The following is a 12,622-nucleotide window of genomic DNA, read 5'->3' as shown; positions in this document are numbered from 1 at the left end:
TGAATACAGTTGTATATCCTTGTGAAGAAACAGCCTGACTTTTTCCACTTTAAATTACATCTATACAGTAAATTTTCACCATGTGGACTGGTGCTGTCAAATAGCTGCATTGACAGAATAGTCTGTTTCTACAAACTCATTTGTATGCAGAAGGATATAATGTGGAGCAGCTCACAAGCAGCCAGCATGTGGAAGGGGCTGAGGAGCAGAGCAGCTCCCCAGAGCCGGCAGAGCCCACGTGGTGCCTGGCTCTGCCCAGCCCCTAGCCCTGCCTGCACCTTGCCTTGTGGAGGAGCCTTTGCCTGCCCTGTGTTGCTCTCCCTCCCTGTGGGGATGCCAGCGCAGTGAGGATTGGAGCACAGCCGAGCAGAAACTTACCACTGGTAAGTGTCCTGTGCCGGCCCTGGTGTCTCTGCCACACTCCAGGTTTCCAGGAAGCTGCAGCCTAGCTTCTCTCCAGGCAGGTACATGGCATTAAAAAGCTAACATGCAGCAAGATGTTTTATTGTGTATGGCCATGCATATGCACAGTTTAGAGGGAACTTTGGTGGCTGTAGCCCACTCTATGGTCCCCGCTCCCAGCACAGCCACATCTGCCCTGAGTGTAGCCCCGGCCCAGCTTCCCTGCCAGGAAAAGAGTGCAGCCCCTGGCCCTGAGCCTGCAGGAGGCAGCTAGCCCTCACCCCATGCACAAATACGGGGGGGGGGGTATGTGCCCCCCATGCCACATTGTAGCCCTCCTGTTGGCCCCCAGACAGGCTGTCGGTTGCTCTGTCCCACACCCTGCCCTTGCTGTGCAGCACCTGCTCCAGCCCCACTTCCTCCCTCACCATGGGGAACTCAATCTGTCCCCCACCATGCTCCTCCCCTCCTCCCAACAGACTTACATATTGGCTATCAGTTCAGTATCGACCGATATGGCTGCTTAATAATCAATTGGCCAGAAAAATCTTTATTAGTGCACTCCTAGCAGGTAGGCCTAGATCCTGGTATACTTCCTTGCTGCCCACCATAGTTTTCCAACAAGTCAGTAGTGGACCGTTTGGGTGATTACTAAAGCATTGGCCCTTTGCACAACCTTCTAGGATAAGAACTTCTTGCTCTACTCCATGACAGAAAAATATTGGCTAAAGATGCAGCAAACTAATATGAGACCACAGAGGATCTCAAGGCATCCCAGGGTGTCATGGCACCCTTGTTGAGATTTGTTCTCATGCCTGAATTAGGTTCCTTTTACATTTATATAACTCAGTTAACTACAAGAATGTCAAGATCTTCTCAGCTATATAATCAGTTCCCTCCAGATTTCATTAGAAGAGGTTAACAAAAGCACTCACTTTCACATAAGTTGCTTGCCTATGCTTCAATTTGTGGCACTCCCCACTAATGACTTGGATCATGTCAAGCATATTTAGTAAACGCCAGATTGTCACTCCTATGTTGAAAAAGTTTGGCAAGAAGCACCAGAAGGCTTGTACTGGGATGAACTATCTTCATGCATACCCATTACCTGGCTCACTCCCTCACAGCAGCTAAAAGTAGCTCCAAGAGAAAGGGAACCTGGAACTCTTGATTTATTTGAAGGTAAATATTGTTTTTTCTGCTAGTGAACAATTCAAAGTTTCAAATTATAAAGAATTATTGGCCAGTTAGAATAATTTAAATAAGAATATTTTGGGATTCTCTTAGCAAATTACTTAAGGAGAATGGAGAGAATTTTAAATAATTATAGGAAGTCAGCTGATTTCTAGAACCTTCTTGCAGGTAACACTAAACGTTGCTGACAATATCATTGCCATTAATTGGGATGTAGTGGTTATTGGATGAGCGTGCTAGCTCAAAAGTTAAGTTATTCCAAAAAAAGAGGCAGCTGACTCTGGATTATTTCTTTTGAGGACCTAAACCTTGTAAGCATGAAGACTAACAATGTTTTTGATTGCATTTACAATCTCTTTAGTTATTCTTTGTTATGTATCAATTTCCAGAGAGGGGGGAAAGGGAAGAAAAGATGATCATACTTAGTCTGAATGAGGATCTTTTATCAGGTCCTTTCTTCCATCAGACAACTTCCAGAGCCCTTTTAGAGAGAGGCAACATGATGAAAAAAGTTTTTCTCCTGTGGTCACAACATCACCCTGCTCTCCATTTGCAAGCAGTCATTTTGACTGGTTGTTGGCAGTTCCATAATGACTAGTTTAACACAATTTGGGTGCAGCCATGGTTCTTACATTGTGGGGGTACCCTCCTACACCCCAGGATCCATCCATACCATGTAGGTAGCACACAGCCCCCTGTTCCCCTGGCAGTGCACAGCTGGAGCAAGGCCCCTTGCTGTCTGCAAAGCCCTGGTTTATCAGAAGATCTATCCTTTTGCCTGCTCCCCTTCTGTCCCCCTCCCCCTTTCCCTCATCCTCCACATGTTGGGAGCTGTCTCTAGTTCTTCCAGGAATCATAGACTGTTGATTACTGGACATACCCTTGGTAGAAAGGAACTGTGCAGTATATTCTATAATCGTTTCCCACTCCATTGTCTTGTCTCTTTTCAGGTACCCTTAGTACTTAAGACTGTTACAGTAAAAAGTAACCATCCAAGTCTTGAAGCATTATTTGGATTCCATTACTATACAAAGGAATGGTTTCTAATTCCTAATTCTAAGGAAGAAAGGAAGGATGGCATCTGATTTGGAGGGACTTAGTATCTTCATTTACCACTTTTAATTCAGAATGGTGATCTTAGCCAACAGATTTTCATCTCTAGTTTTAAGTCTTGCTTGTGGTTCTTGATCTATACAATGTTTATTGTCTCATCTCTAAAACCTAATGCATAAAAGGTGTGCCTAAGTTTTTAATTGGCTGAGAATAGTAGTTCTCAGCTTGTTTAGAGATGAGGCACCACTAGGTAAACGCCATCTCTTAGTTTTCATACTGTTTGCCTACAAAAAATTAATAGAGCATTTTTTTCTGTTGCAAAGAACTGAGAGAAAACCACAGCTATTGATTTCTATTTTAAATTTCTGGGTTTATTTTGTGAATCCTGCTTGTAAGTTTAACAGTGATAACATTGTGTTGTACCCTGTGTCACCCCTGAAAGGATCTCAAAGCACCCCAGGGGCTGTAGCATTCTGGTTGAAAATCACTGGCATAGAACTATTATTGATTTAGGTACAAGTTATACTGCCCTTTTTCTCTGTCTGTAGTGCATGGGAATATTCACATATGGGCTATTGTTGCTGCCCAACTAAAATCCAGAAGGGGAATAATAGTTTACCTGTATCTGAATTAACTCATCTCTGGAAAGTTTTGACAAGAGGTGGAAAATCCATCCATCAGTCTTAGCTTTGTCTTGCCCTCAGCTTTCAAATCAAGAGGGAGAACACTGACACAAAAGCTGTTGTTGATAACCGCTCATTGTTGTAGAGCTTTTCTATCCTAAGATGATTCTGAAAACGTATTTTCACTCTCCTTATATAATTTCCAATGGTTGCTCATACAGCACCCATTATGTGTGCAAAGGAGTACTATTCTCCACTCTCTAACAAAACTTCAGTGACAGATTACATATTTATGGGGTGAAGAGCACCTCTGGACCCCAGCAAAGCAAAAAAAGCTGCAGGATCATGAGGTGACTGAGTCTATATATAGTGTAGTCCATTTAAGTGTGCAGTGGATAAATATAGTGTTTCCCAACCTTTTTCACCCCACAGTACACTTACCTAAATAAAAAAGCACCGCAACACACCGGATGCAGAGCGGAGGGGGGTGGGGGTAGTGTGTAGCCAGCTGGATGGCATTTTGGGCTGAAGCCACACCCCATGCTTGGCTGGAGCCATGCTCCCTGTCTGTTTCCTGCCCTGGTTGGGAAACACTGGATAAATGTACAGTCTGCTTAACTGTGTAATGCTGCCAGTCCCAATTTGTTCCTTATTGATTTGCATTGTAGCAAACTATTGTTACCTTCATATTATTTAAATGAATAAACTACATAAACGCATAACATTTTTCAAGTCCATTGTCTAGTGCGCAACTTACTGTATTACATTTAACTTCAACTGAAAGAGTGGAGCTGTCAAAGGGCTTTGAGTAGAAGCCTTGAAATTTATGGGAGCTAGTCATTTTTATGGCTAGTTTTCCCTAATTTGCAAAGCTTCCAATAGTTTCAAGGTTGTTTTTGCTTTGAAAATAAAAGGAGTAAGTACCAGCTAGAGCATTGTTGTACTCCAGCCAAATTCCTGCCTCTGGGTGTGCCCAGTGCTTGACAGGAAGGCAGAAAAGAACCCCCCAAAACCTCTCAAGGTATGGACAGATGTACATGCTGAGTGCTTCAAATTCCCTGCTAATTTCAAGTGCTTCAGTACTGTACAGACATTCAGGCCTTTCCCAAGTAAAGTGTTTCATAGTGTGACAGAGGTGATGCTGTTGTGCTCCTCCACAGCTTGAGGGCTGGTATGTAGGCATCCCAGGATGCCTATTGCCTGTGAACTCCAAGAGACGTCTGAGGGATAGTTGAAAAGTCACAGCAGAGCCTTTGCATATTTGCCCCCTCAGTCTTCTAGTTTGTGCTTCTTGTCATTGCATGGCTGATAAATTTCAGGTTTGTCACCTTCATAGCAGGACAGAGAATGGACATACTTTCTCTTTTTCGTCTACTGTCTCTGCTCTCCTGCTTGGGGTAGAGTCTGTGTACTTCCCTATGCTTTCCATCCTTTTTCAGCATGTCTACCAACTGTAGACTTCCACAGCATGGAAACTGAAAGCAACATGATCCTGGCAGTCAAAATGTGCCTTTCCAGCAGTGTTGTGTGCTGTACCAGAGGAGAAAGAAACTAGGGGCACCATGAAGGATTAGCAGTTCCAATAGCCTCCAGTCTCATGCCAGCAGCATCTATGTCAGATATTCAAGAGGTGCTGGCACAGTACTTTCTCTGCCTCTAACCTACAGAAAATCCTAACCAGATTTGCCTGGATGGCCTTTCTGAACTACACTGGGGTCATAAGTGGAGTTCACATTCCCATCCTGTGCTCAGTGGCACCAGCAGTACATCAACTGCTAGAAATATTTCTCCAATGTGGTGCAGGGTATCCTGGACTATCAGGGAGAGTTCACTGATATGAACACTGGGTAGCTGAGCAAAGCGTGCATCATATCAGTGTCTTGTGGAACTCTAGCTTACTGTCCCTGATGAAATGGGAGCGTTTGTCCATAGTACTTATAGCACAGAGCTGGAAGCAGTGTCTACTGTATTTATTTCGATTGGTGGGGGGAAACCTTGTCTTCCATTTAATATGGGAGGGGGAAAAGCCCCTTGCCTTACAATTGAGCACGAGGCAGTGGGCGGGGTGGGGGGGCAGGGCAGCAGCTGCATTGGAGCCACAGCTGCTACCTGCTTCCACCCCCATGGCCTCTGCACACCCTGTCACTCTTCCCCTGTAGCTCCCAATTCCTCCCACCCCTGTAATGCTTCTCCCTCTTTCTCCTCTTCTGCCATGCTCCTTTTTACCAGGATCCATCCCCACCACTGTTTGCATGGTGTCAAGTTGGAATAGCAGTGCTGGTTTTGTGCCACTGCTATGGGGCCCAGCTGGAGCCGTGCTCCATTCCCTGGGCTGCAGCAGGGGATAGAGCCTGCCATTGTGGAGCAAAGGTGAGAGGGTTGAGGGGGAGAGGGTTGGGGAGCAGGCAGGTAGGGGTGAGAGACTGGGTGTTGGGGGAGAGGTAGGGAGATGGGAGAAAGCAGTACAGGGACCTGAGGCTGTGGGTGGTAGAAGCAGTGTGAAGAGGGGAGGAGGGCAGAACAGGAGAAGTCAAGGGGTCCTGCTCTTGAACGTGCATGCCAAACTTCCCCTGGGAATAAATTTATGCAGAAGCTCCCTTCTGTGCTGGAGGAGCGGCTCTGGCATTACATTATGGAATGCCTGGAGGGCTGTTTGACAGACTGAAAGAGGCACTTTTAAAGTTGTGTGACTTGGTGATGAGTGATAAACTAAAAAAAAAAATAAAAGTTTTGTATTCCATCTTGGGAGCCACTTACCATCTCAGGAACCTACAACAAATGTGATGTATACCAGTTCCTTAGGCTTCTGAATGGGGAATCCCAGTCTGTTGACTTAAAGCAAATAGGGTGTTCTCGGAGTGCATGTTCAGCCTGGGGAAGGCACTTTTCTCTTGGGCTTCTGTGGAGCCTTCCCCTGGCATTTACAGATGGCAGGCTGCAGAGCAGTGGGATCCATGTTTTTTTTTACACTGATGTGTTTCTTGTCTGTCTTGGAGTGCCAGATGTGACAGTGGGAGTTATCTATCCAGTTACCTGCACCTGTGCTATACTAACATTGTAAGGCATGCATGTCAAATACCTGGTGCCGTTTTATTTGGCACACTGAACTACCAGTGGATCACCAGAAGTTGAGGGACATGGCCAGAGGGCCCTCAGGAATCCAGGGCCTTTTGGCCCCAGTGGACATGGCAGTTGGCAGCAGAAGGGTGAGCACAGTCTGACAGCCTCGGTCACCTTCTGGCTGCTTCATCTGTTGCTACTGCTGTGGCTCTACCTCTCTGGCTGCTGGGTGACAACATGCCTTGTGCTGGAGCTGCTGACGCAGCACAGGACATAGTGGGGGCTGGAGCTGCTGCTGTATGACAGGTCAGGGTTGGCACCAGAACTGTTGTTGCCACCACCAGTACTGTGCCATTACAGTTGCACAGCTTCTTGTGCCCCAGGCTGGTTCTGGGCTGCAAAGAGCCTTGTGCTGTGAAAACGACCCAGGATACAAGGCGAGTTTGACATCCCTGCTGTGGTATAAGATAGGGGTGCCACCCCTTATACCCCCTTCCATCCCAAGTATGATTCAGTATTTTCAAGGAACTGCTGCCTGAGGTACCTTGCTGCAAAGTCTCTCTTTCCTGAAGCTTGACCTTCCTGTTGCTCCACAGAAAACTTATGCTTCTGCCCCAGCAAGAACTCTGTGGAAATACTTGCATTTCGGCCACCCTCCCAGCATACCTACTACTGTGAAGCTCCCAGAAACTTCCATTTCCTGCCTGCATATTGTCCTGCTTGAGTTAAAGCCTACAAACTTTCCTTGGTCATCTGAAATTGCTACAATGAGGACTCGGTGACAAAATGGACTGAGAGGAGTCTTTAATGACTCCAAAGAAGTTAATAGCATTCTCTATGGTTCTTGTTTCCTACCCCTGAAAGGACTTCCCCTCTCTGCTCCTGCGGTATATGAATGGACTGGATTGGAGAAGAGTTAACCCACAACCAAACTCTCTACAATAAAGACCACAATAGGCTTTAGTAGCTCAAGGTCCTAATGGCCTTGGAGATGGTAGCAACCCACCCCAGGATGCTTGAGTGCTCCACTCGCCTCCAATTAGAATATTTTGCAGATGCAGGTGGTCTAATGTGAATGAGTGGGTTGCACTCAAGAAGCCCAGATGCTTGGGTTGTGATCCAGAAAATGGCTGCCTTTGTACCCAGCTTTAAAAAGGTGAGCCCATGTGCAGGGGCAGGGATAGTGACCCCAGAATAGTGGAGCTGTGAATAAGTCAGAGGAGCCACCTTGGTGATTTGGGAGGCAGGAAGCAGGGTACTATGGGATGCCAGTCGACAAACAACTTCCTGTTGTGCTCTGCTGGAAAATACAAATGTAGCTTGAAGTGCTTTCCAGTGAACCACTTCAAAGTTGTTCCTGTTTCATCCAGGTTTTGATATGTTCCAGGTTGGTTAGGGGCACTTAATTACTCTGTCTTCTGTACTTCCACTTTTTAGAGTACTTTAAAGGCACTTGGAGTGCTACAGTGTTATATTTGTCCATACCTTCTGCAGGGGGATGGAGGGAAATGTTAGGATTTGGTCTCTACCATTGTACCATAATGGAAGCATTGAGGCCTTTTACATTTGTTTGAAAGAGGAGTATTACAATCTTTATTTAAGTAGCCTCTAGGAGCCTCCTTCCTCACATCTGGCCACTGTTTAGGATTTGTCAAGAGTGGAATATATATTGAGATAAAAAGCAATTTCTTCTTCAAGCGATTAGGTTTAGTTTAACTGGAGTTCTTTGAAGTGTGTAGTCCACATCTATTCTGCGGTTTACCTTCTTTCCTTGCTGTGACGTTACTCCTTTTCACACCTGTATTTCTCACTGGAAACAAAATAGTGGAGAGTAAGCCCGTTCTGTTTTTTATTCCCCTTAGATAGACAGAAGAAATAACTCAGGACAAACGGGTAGCCCTAAAAAATATTAATGGCCAGATACCCTATTTTCTCACACATATGAAGGACTATTTAGAAAATCTGGATACATACAAGTCCATAGGGGCAAATGCGATGCACCCGAGGGAGTTGACTAATGTGTTTGCAGAGCTACTGGCCATTATCTTTGACTGCTGTACCTGGCAGCACAGTGTGGGGAGCAGGGGAGCAGCCAAGTGGCAGGAGAACAGGCTAGGAACTATTTAGAAAAGTTTGACTTGTATAAGCCCATGGGGCTGAACAGGATGTACCTGAAGGTACTGAAGGAATTGGCCAATGTCATTGCAGAACTGCTGGCCATCTTTTAAAACTCATGGTGATCAATAGAGGTCTTGGATAATTGGAAGAGGGCAAATAATAGTGCCTATCTTTAAAAAAGGGAAAAAGGAGGATCCATGTAACTACAGTCTCATTTCAGTCCCTGGAAAAATCATAAAGCAGGTCTTCAAGGTACTAAGTGTTTGGAGGAAGTGGTGGTGATTAGGATCAATCATCATGGATTCACCAAGGGCAAGTCATGCCTGACCAACCAGATTGATTGCTTTCTATGATGAGAGATGACTGGCTCTGTGGATGCAGAGAGACCAGTGGATGTGATATAACTTGACTTTAGCAGGGCTTTTGATACAGTCTCCCACAACATTCTCACAAGGAAGCTAAGGAAGTATGGGTTAGATGAATGGTCTATAAGGTGGATAGAAAACTGGCTGGATCATCTGGTTCAGAGGGTAGTAGTCAGTGGCTCAGTGTCTAGCTGGCAGCCAGTATCAAATGGAGTGTCTCAGGGGTCAGTCCTGGGGCTGGTTTTGTTCAGTAGTTTAATTAATGATCTGGAAGATGGGATGGAGTGCACCCTCAGCGAGTTTGCAGATGACACAATGCTGGGGGGACTAGTAGATATGCTGGAGGGTAGGGCCAGGATTTGGAGAGACCTCAACAGATTGGATGATTGGGCCAAAAGAAATCTCATGAGGTTCAACAAGGACAAGTGCAAAGTCCTGCATTTTAGGACAGAACAATCCCATACACCTACAGGCTGGGGATTGACTAAGTAAGCAACAGCTGGGCATAACAGTGGACAGTAAGCTGGATATAAACCAACAGTGTGCCACCGTTAAGAAGAAGGCTAACAGAATACTGGGCTGCATTAGTAGGAGTGTTGCCAGCAGATTGAAGGAAGTGATTCTTCCCCTGTCTTTGGCACTGGTGAGGCCACATCTGGAGTAGTGTGTCCAGTTTTAGCCTTCCCACTACAGAAAGACTCTCTCCAATTTGTCCATATCCTATCAAAGGGCAACGAAAATGGTTCTGAAGAGAAGCTGAGGGAGCTGGCTCTAGAGGATGGAGCTAGACAGTTCTTAGTGGTGGCAGATAACAGAACAAGGAGCAATGGTCTCAAGTTGCAGTAAGGGAAGTTTAGGTTACATTTTAGGAAAAACTTTCTCATGAGGAGGGTAATAAAACACTGGAACAGGTTACCCAGCGAGGTTGTGGACTTTACGTCCTTGGAGGTTTATAAGACCCAGGTAGACAAAGCCTTGGTTGGAATGATCTAGTTGGGAGTAGTCCTGCATTGAGCATGGGGTTGGACTAGATGACCTCTTGAGGTCCCTTCCAACCCTAATTTTCTATGATTCTGTAACATGCCCCAGAATATAATACACAACTTGTTAAGCAGGCTGGAGAAAATGTTTCCAGAGTTATGGCTACATTGATCAGAAACAATAAGGTTCAGCTACTCAGCTGCCTTTCCTACTTAGGCTCTGAAGTAGGAGGAGAGAGACCAGGAGCAGCTAGCAGACAGTAAAGTGGCCCTAAGAAAGGTTAGCTTGATTAGTAGAACACTGAGACATTGAGTAGAGACGGTTATTAACACTTGTCAAATGGAGAATAATGAACTATTAAGTCAATTGGCTCCCTTAGCTGTCTGGATAGTAAAATCACAGCTGCTGCACAGTGGAGCAAGAAAAGTAGGGTGCTTCTATCCTGGTCAGAGAAACAACTTCCCTGCTTAATACATGTACTACAGTTTGGGGTGGGAGAGGTACGGGGAAGGTGCCTGTTTTATGTGAGGAAAATATGGTAATTATTATGTTCTCAAGTGTATGGAGTTTGTGCGCCAGATGTGGAATATACATGGAGAAAACATGTTGAAGAACTCCAGTTAATATCAGAGTAAGTATTTTTACTATTTCATACATAAAAATCAAGATTAAACATGCATATATTTGCAAGTAAAAATGTAATGTCCCCTACATGCAGCTTCTGCAAGTAAGAGCAAAAAAAAACTTTAAGTACTAAGATGATACTGGAGTATTTAAAATGTAAATGCTTTAAATAGTGGGAATTCCCCTCCAGATGGCACATGGTGTCCTGGCAAGCTGCGCTGCACCCATGCCATGGGACAGCTGTTGTGCGGGTGCCAGGGGGTGCAGGGGAAGGGCGATCCCCACTGCCCCGTGCTGCGTGGGAAGGCTCTGCCATGAGCCCTCGGAGGCCCTGATGTCCGCTGCTGCAGCCGGTGAGTGTGGGGCCTAATTTTTTTTTAAGTGCCAGGAGGCTGGGGCTGGGCAGGGCAGCTGTGGGGGCTTCTCCTGTGGCTCCCCCTGCCTGGAGAGAGGCAGGCACAGCCGGAGGAGCTGTGGGAGAACCTGCAGCCGCCAGGCTGTCTGCCTCTCTCTGGCCTGTCTGAATCTCTGAACCTCTCCGAATCTTTTCCAAATCGATTCAGAGGCTTTGGATTCGACTCAGGTCTTTTAATTGGTCTACCTATTCGATTCAGAGATTCGGCCGCTGAATCGGGCTGATTCTCCTTCGAATCGAATCGGTGATCAAAGCTTCGCACAGCCCTAATAAATAATTGATACAATGCATAATTCTTCCACAGAACTAGTTCAGTGCAGCTATCATAGCAGTTATCATTTTTATTTTAAAACGATAAGGGAAACGGAGGCTAGAATCCTTCAGGAGTTAGTACCCTATGGTCTGTTGGCCAGGTCTAAGCTATTAAGCTCTGACCTAGACTGGGACAGCATGCGGGATCAGGTGGCATGCAGCTGTTCTGTGCCACCTGTCCCCTCTGCAGTGCCCCCCTCCACTGCTCTCCCTGCTACTCTCTCCCTGCACTTACATTTGCTGCAGAGGGGTTGGGGATCACTGGCAAAGGTAAGCACAGGTAGCTCAGGGAGATTTGTAGTCTTCAGCAGGAGGCCAGATAGCAAGTTCCGGCCCCTGATAGCAAAAGGCTGCCAACCCCTGAGATCAATTGTAAGGCAGTCAGTGTCTAAATGAGAGAGCAGCTCTATTTTTTTCTTTTCTTGTTCAAGCTACTTCTCACACAGAGCCTCACATAGCGACTCAGCAAGCTTTGGATCATGCCCAAAGTTACTTAATTTGTGCACAAGGTGGATAGGATTGCATCTGTGAAGTAAATAATTAAAACATCATTGACCTATAGCCAGACAACCATATGGCTTCATGCATTACTAGGCAGATGAGCACTGTAGTACATTTCAGGAGCTCCAGGAAGTAATTGGCCTTATATTATAAATACTAAATATTTAAAGAAAAAGTTTAAGTACTTTTTTGTAGCCTTATGTATCTGAGGATCTGGCATTTTTATTTGATGTCACGATAACTAAGGATGCTTACATATACTATAAGAAAATTACTGTAAATTAGAAACTACTTTTGTAACAAAAATATTTTAATAACAGGGAAACTAGGTTTAAAAGAGAGATACTAACTTTTATTTTGAAGATACGAATCACCTAGAAGACGGTAAGTTTGTACATTAATATGATAATCAAATTGTGTTAATTAAATATCAATGTTGTTCTGTAGCCACATGTATAATATTAATTAAATATATCTGTAATATTCTAAAATGTACCTACTCTTTAACTTTTTAATCTAATCCACTAGGCCTAATACAGACTTTGTGGTAAATGTTCATTTTTTTTTTTTTTTTTTTTTTTAATACCTGGAAAACTTTAATTATTGTACCTTTCAGATATTCTAATTAGTTTAGTCTGTAAACTGGGGATAATTAGAACCTTGGTGAAACAGAAGATATGAATTTGACCAGTGTACCAAAATTATCACAAGTAAAAATACATTTAATACATACTTTCTACTAGAAGTACTGGAAATCTGTCAGATCTTTTTATTTATGCTTTTTCATAGTATAAATAACATTCTTTTAGGTTGTTATTTAGAATTTAAGTTAACGCTTTTATTTGGAATGAAAAAAATCCCAATGCTGAATGTGGCAAAGATATAATGGTAAGATGTTTCTTATTCTTTTCTGTCCAAGGAGTACAGGTGGTTGGTGCTTGAACTAAACAAAGCTAATTGAGGGATTAATACAG

The 12,622-nt window shown here is 44.5% G+C and overlaps 1 protein-coding gene across 5 annotated transcripts in view; it reads left to right on the top strand.

Annotated features, from left to right (window-relative positions):
• SYT14 (synaptotagmin 14) overlaps nt 1–12,622 on the top strand; it is a 210,520-nt gene that overhangs the window by 77,886 nt on the left and 120,012 nt on the right. The gene's annotated exons all lie outside the window — the stretch shown is intronic.

Source organism: Alligator mississippiensis, chromosome 1 (assembly GCF_030867095.1).
Source record: "Alligator mississippiensis isolate rAllMis1 chromosome 1, rAllMis1, whole genome shotgun sequence".
NCBI classification, from domain to species: Eukaryota; Metazoa; Chordata; order Crocodylia; family Alligatoridae; genus Alligator; species Alligator mississippiensis.
Note: the sequence above shows the minus strand (reverse complement) of the source record. Positions and strands in the feature narration are given on the sequence as shown.